The sequence below is a fragment of the Acomys russatus genome, chromosome 1, assembly GCF_903995435.1.
Source record: "Acomys russatus chromosome 1, mAcoRus1.1, whole genome shotgun sequence".
Taxonomy (NCBI): Eukaryota; Metazoa; Chordata; class Mammalia; order Rodentia; family Muridae; genus Acomys; species Acomys russatus.
Genome location: NC_067137.1, coordinates 80,919,947 through 80,925,946, shown reverse-complemented (window position 1 = coordinate 80,925,946; position 6,000 = coordinate 80,919,947). Strand labels below are relative to the sequence as shown.

Genomic DNA, 6,000 nt, shown 5'->3' with positions numbered 1-6,000 from the left:
CACCCTCTCCCTGTCTTTATTTTCCTGTTGTCCTCTTGACCTGCTGCTGCTTTCTGGGGACTTTGGCTCTGTGCTGTAGCACTCTTCTCTGTGTGGCAACCCTCTCTAGTGTTCCGCGTACAGTATATTCTAACCCCGACAACATTAATGTTAGGTTTTCTCTAAAACGCATTTACTCCCTGATTAATCTACTTCTAATTTTTAAAAAAGGTATACTTATTTATTGCTCTGTCTGCATATATACCTAAAAATATGGGATGCTTAATGAATTTGTGTGTCATCCTTGTGCAGGAGCCATACTAATTTTTTCTGTGCATTTTTGTTTGTTTGGCTGTTGGTTTTTCAAGACAGGGTTTCTCTGTGTAGCCTTGGCTGTCCTGGACTCGCTTCGTATATCAGGTAGATCAGGCTGGCCTTGAACTCCCAGAGATCCACCTGTCTCTGCCTTCCGAGTGCTGAGATTAAAGGCAGGCACCACCACAGCAGGCCGAGCACTCTACTTTTAATTTGTAAAATTCACATTTATTTAATGAAGGTCTATACCTGTTTGTATATGTGAAAGTCGGAGGACAGTGTGTTGGAATCAGTTTATCCTTCTACCACGCAGATTCTGAGGTTCAAACTTAGGTCTTCGGGCTTGGCGGTAAACACCTCTGCCTCCTGAGGCACCGCTCCGGCCTCTGATCTGTTTTTCTAAAATACTAGTTTCCTGAGAATATGACATGAAGAAGAAAACAGCAAAGGTCTTTTACTTTTCATGACTTTAGCTTGTTGCTTCGGATTTACTCATGGCTTTGTTAAAAGTCCTTCAGGATCATTTGCAATGCACTTAATATTTGCAACACACACAGATGACGGTGGGACTTCCCCCATACTGTACTAGTATAGAGGATTTATTTTAGTTCACTGTCTCAGAGGTGTCAGGTGTAAGTCGGGGCTGCAGAGCAGCTCACATTACAGCACCCAGAGAAGGCCTGCCCTCAGTTTTTTCTTCTTAATCTACTCAAGCCCTCAGCCCATGGTGCACCTCGCCTTCAGTCCATTTCTTTGTCCACTAGTTAATCCTCTCTGAAATGTTTTTACAGATACATGAGGAGGGGCCTAGACTTTACTAATTTAGGCAATTTTTCAGTTCATGGAGGCTAACATTATTGTTCATCATAGATAGCCTGGGAGCCAAAACCAGACTGCCACCCAACCCCAGCACCTCCTCTGTGTAGTGTGTGTGTGTGTGTGTGTGTGTGTGTAACTACCTATTTGGAACAGATCATGACCCTTTGTTTCTGTGCTGTCTGGGGCTGCGTTCATGCTATAATTGCAGAGTTATGTAGTTCTAGCATACTTCACAACACTGACAAAACCTAAAATGTCCATTTTTTGGCCTTTTATAGAAGACAAAATTCTAGTTCTTTTGATAGTATATTTTCATCTCTTCTGGTCCTCATGCTATTATGTCCAGACACCCTCTTTCCATAGAAGTTTATAAACTTTATAATACATTGCTTTTGTTTTTACTTCAAATAGCTAATTGTTTGTGAAGGATTTCAAACTATTAAATTATTAAAAGTTTAAACTGTTTAAACATGCCATTACTGGGGCTGGAGAGATGGCTCAGTGGATAAGAGCATTGTCTGCTCTTCCAGAGGTCCTGAGTTCAATTCCCAGCAACCACATGGTGGCTCACAACCATCTATACTGGGATCTGACGCCCTATTTTGGCCTGCAGGTGTACATGCAGATAGAGCGCTCATACATAAAATAAATAAAATCTTTAAAAAAAAACATGCCATTACTATTTTTAAGTCTCTTCATTCTTGGTATGGATCCAGTTTTTCACAAGTAAACCTTTATTATATATGCCTGTAACCTTATTATGTTTTTTTCCCTTGAAGACTTCCATTAACACTTCTTGTACATATCTGCTGGTGTTAAATTCTTTCACCTTCTAACACATGGAAATAGTTTCTATACATCTTTTGTTGTTTTTGAGATAGGGCTGTCCTGGAACTCACTTTGTAGACCAGGCTGGCTTTGAACTCATAGAGATGCACCTGCCTCTGCCTCTCAAGTGCTGGGATTAGAGGTGTGCACTACCACTCAGCTCACCTTTGGTTTTGTTTTGTATTTTCAAGACAGGGTTTCTCTGTGTAGCCTTGGCTGTCCTGGACTTGCTTTATAGACCAGGCTGGCCTCGAACTCACAGAGCTCTACCTGCCTCTGCTTCCCCCGAGTGCTGGGATTACAGGCGTGTGCCTCCACCACCTGGCTTATCTTTGTTCCTGAATGAGATTTTTGCTGGGTATAAAATTCTAAATTGTTGTCCCCCTTTTTTGAATGCTTAGAAAGGCTTGATTTACAACTGGTGGGCAGGACCACACAGCAGCCTTGGGTCTTACGTTACTGCTGAGCATCACCACTCATTTAACTAGTTTTCTCATCCCAGCTGGTAGGGATGGAGTCCCTGCCCTGTCTAAGCTCTGGGCTTGTTTGTTCTCCTTTCGTAGGCCCAGGTGTTTTCCTCATAAGTATGTGTAGTCATAAGTGAGTACTGAGTTGTCTCTTCCCCCAGCACTCAGCCCTGTGAGATCAGAGTCACTTCAGTCTACCCATCTTACCACCTTTGCTTTCTCATTCAAGAGGGCGCTGGGCTCTACCAGGCGCTCTCCTCTCTTCTGTGGCCTGGAAGCTCTCCAGGCAGTGATCCGTGTGATGAACATGAGGCCTATTTCCTGTCTCTGTGAATGTTTACTGCCAATTGTCAACTGTATAAAACATAGTTCACACGTTTTTAAAAAGTTATTTAAGGTTAGATGGTAAAACCAGGCTTCACTCTGGCATGGCTGAAATGATTGACTTGGTACTTTGGTTGGAGCTGGTGAATGTAGCAGGCATATTATTGCAGCTTTGTTTTAGGAACATGGTGTACCAACTTATTTAGGCTGTTAAATCCTCTCCGTGGACTTACATTACCATTGCATTCACTTCTTTTCTCATTGCTGTGACAGAATACGGCACAACAATCCATCCTGAGCTGAAAGGAATGACAATGGGACCAGGTCCTGCCTGTGGCAGCTGAGGACTGCTTCTTTACTTGTGGCAGCGAGGAATTTGGAGTTAATGGATGAGTGTGTATTCTGGTAAGTTCCCCTTTTTTATTCAGTCTTCACGTCTCTCCCTCTCTGGGAAAGCCATCAAAGGCACATCAAAAGGTGTGTCTCATTAATGCCCAGGGTTTCAACTCATCCAATCAAGTTGAAAAGTTAACCGTCACCTCCGTTCATATTGACACTGCATTTAAAAGCTATCACAAAAGCTCCTTCATCTTTCAGGAAAGCATTGCTACCCTGTGACAGTTCAGGGGTAGAATCTTGAGGCTCTGGAGCTGCTCGTAGCCCTCCTCCCTCCCTCTTCCCTCAGCATTATCATTAGATAACACATTCTAGACCACTCGCCCATGATGGCCGCAGATCTTCAAGTGCTGCCCTAAACTTGGGGGGCAGGACAGTGGGGGTGTGGATGAGGAAACAGTCAATACTCTGCAACTCAAGGATTAGAAGTGCTTCATCCAGCCAGGCCAACCTGATGTTGATTTCTATGTGCTATAGCTGAGCATGGCGGAACTATGAGACATAGGAGGCCTCAGGATGTACTCTTGTGCGGGGTCTGCCATCATCTTATCTGCTTGTGGGGTTGTGGGGTCACTCCGTCACCTTCTTTGAAGATGGTTACTAATATACAAGGCAAAAAACAAACCCCTAAAACCAAAAGCCAAAAACCAACCAACCAACCAAACAACCCAAAACAAAGCACCCCAAATAAACAAAAACCCTCTAATAATATCCCAGGGTCACACAGGCATTTGCAGACTAGTAAGGAGAGCTGGGGATGTGTGTTTTAAGTGTCAGACAATCAATTCAGAAGCAAACTTGGAACACAGGGCCTTTCCCAGTTGAGAGCTGTCTGTTCTAACAGGATGTAATGACAGTAAGACACGGAGGAGACCTCCACTGATTACACTGATACCAGATGAGTAAATACCCACCCTGTGCAATGAGTAGGTTAATTATAGCCCTGCCGTGATTATAGACTTCGATTAATCTCTTGGGAGTATTTAACTTTGTCACCTGCAATGGCATTTGAGTAGGACTTTTCAAAAGTCATGCTCATCTGGTGGCTCTCCGTGCAGGTCTTAAGAATCAAAGGGCTGGGTGGAGTAGCTTACTTTCATTATCTGCTGCTTGGGGATCAACCTACATAAAGCGTTTACGAAGTGATGGAGCAAATAAAAGAGTAACAGGGGATTTAAAGATAGTAACAGCACTCCCTGGTTGCCACCCTCATACCTAGCTAAACAGCACCTAACACACTCACCCACGGAGTCTAGATGTATTCAGAAGTCATTTGTAGCATCTGAACTTCAGCCCCCCCCCCCCCCCCCCCAGCTCTCTATGGACAAATGTCATTCTCACAAAATGCAATGTATTTATTTGGACCCTCTGGAAACCTAACCCATCCCAAGCATCCCGAGTAGTTTAGGGGCAGTCCGCTATTGGGCAACAGGTTCAACTCTGTGCACATTAGTTATTACCCGCAGAACCATCTGGATGAAGACTGGTCAGATGCTCTGGGCCAGCCCCAGGTCAGCCCCGGTGGTGGCTGGTTTATGCTCTACAGGTCTTTGCAGTAGGCAGCTGTGGCTGAGGAGGCTGGGGAAGTGGTAGCCACTGTGTTTTTGTTTTTCCCCCAAGATGGGGTTTCTCTGTGATAGCCTTGGCTGTCCTGGACTCGCTTTGTAGACCAGGCTGGACTTGAACTCAGAGATCTGCCAGCCTCTGCCTCCCGAGTGTTGGGATTAGAGCTATGTGCCACCACGCCTGGCTACACTGTGCCTACTTTTAACATGCAAAGTATTCACACAGCATGTTCACTGTCATACAGAGTAAGAGATAGCAGTCATCTTCACCAGGCCTTCGCCAAGTGCCTGCTATCGAGTATTTAGGGGGGAGAAGACCAAAGTGTGTGCCCAACAGCCCTTCGATTCTGCTACCTCATTGCCATGTCCTGTTCAGACTCTTGCCATCCGTTCTAGTCTTGCTTCCCACCAGTACACTGCTTCAAACCAGTACACATCTTCTTCCTTCTACACCTCCCTTCAGTGACTTCTTCCCACTGAGGAAAGAAACCAAACAGACCAGACCAAACCCAATGCCTTCTCTATGCACTCAAGACCTTTCATGGCCAGGCAGAGGAGTAATTAATTACTAAAGCCTACAGGTCCCTGGAGGTCCTCACAGGACCCCAGAAGACAATTGTGTGGCGTTTAAGCCTTTGCTTGGCTAGACCCATGCTGCCAGAAGCCCCTTTATTCAAGCAGTCTTTCCAATAAAACCTTTACTGGTCTGTTCTTCCTCTCCTTATCCCAGGCCTTCACTGCCTCTGTGCCAAGGAAGTATCTATGTAAACCTTGTGTATGCCTGGCATACTGGCTGCTAGAAAACAAACCAGTTATTTAGCAAAACTCACTTTCACTCCCAAAATATCTTTCTTCTCTATTAGTGACTTTTCTTTCCCCATGGACATTGGTTAGTTCGGTATGTACAGCCGAAAAGGGTTTGTACAGATTTGGGGCTTCAAATTCCAATACATTGGGCTGGAAAGACAGCCCAGTAGTTCAGAGTATTTGCTGCTCAGTACCCAGCCACCATATGGCAGCCCCTACTCATCTCTAAGACTGGCTCCACTCACAAGTAAAAAACGTAAATATGCAAATATACGCATTCAACTAGTCCTTCTGGTCTCTGATGAGACAGCACAGTGTCTGACTTTGCCCCAGGCTCTGGAAAAGCCCTGGAAACCTTGGGTCATCCCCACTGTGGTCATCACTGCCTCACAGACATGAGGAGTAACATGTGCCGTTCTAACATGGGTACCGCAGGCAGGGCACGCCGCTGGACTCAGCACTGCAGCGTGTCCATTGCCAGCACCGCCATAAGGCTGGCT

At 45.1% G+C, this 6,000-nt stretch overlaps 1 non-coding gene across 1 annotated transcript; it reads right to left on the bottom strand.

Moving 5' to 3' along the window:
- Positions 1 to 246: 246 nt before the first annotated feature.
- On the bottom strand, positions 247 to 349 carry LOC127196988 (U6 spliceosomal RNA). The gene has a single exon (XR_007831578.1). It is a non-coding gene; the product is annotated as a U6 spliceosomal RNA (small nuclear RNA).
- Positions 350 to 6,000: the final 5,651 nt, after the last annotated feature.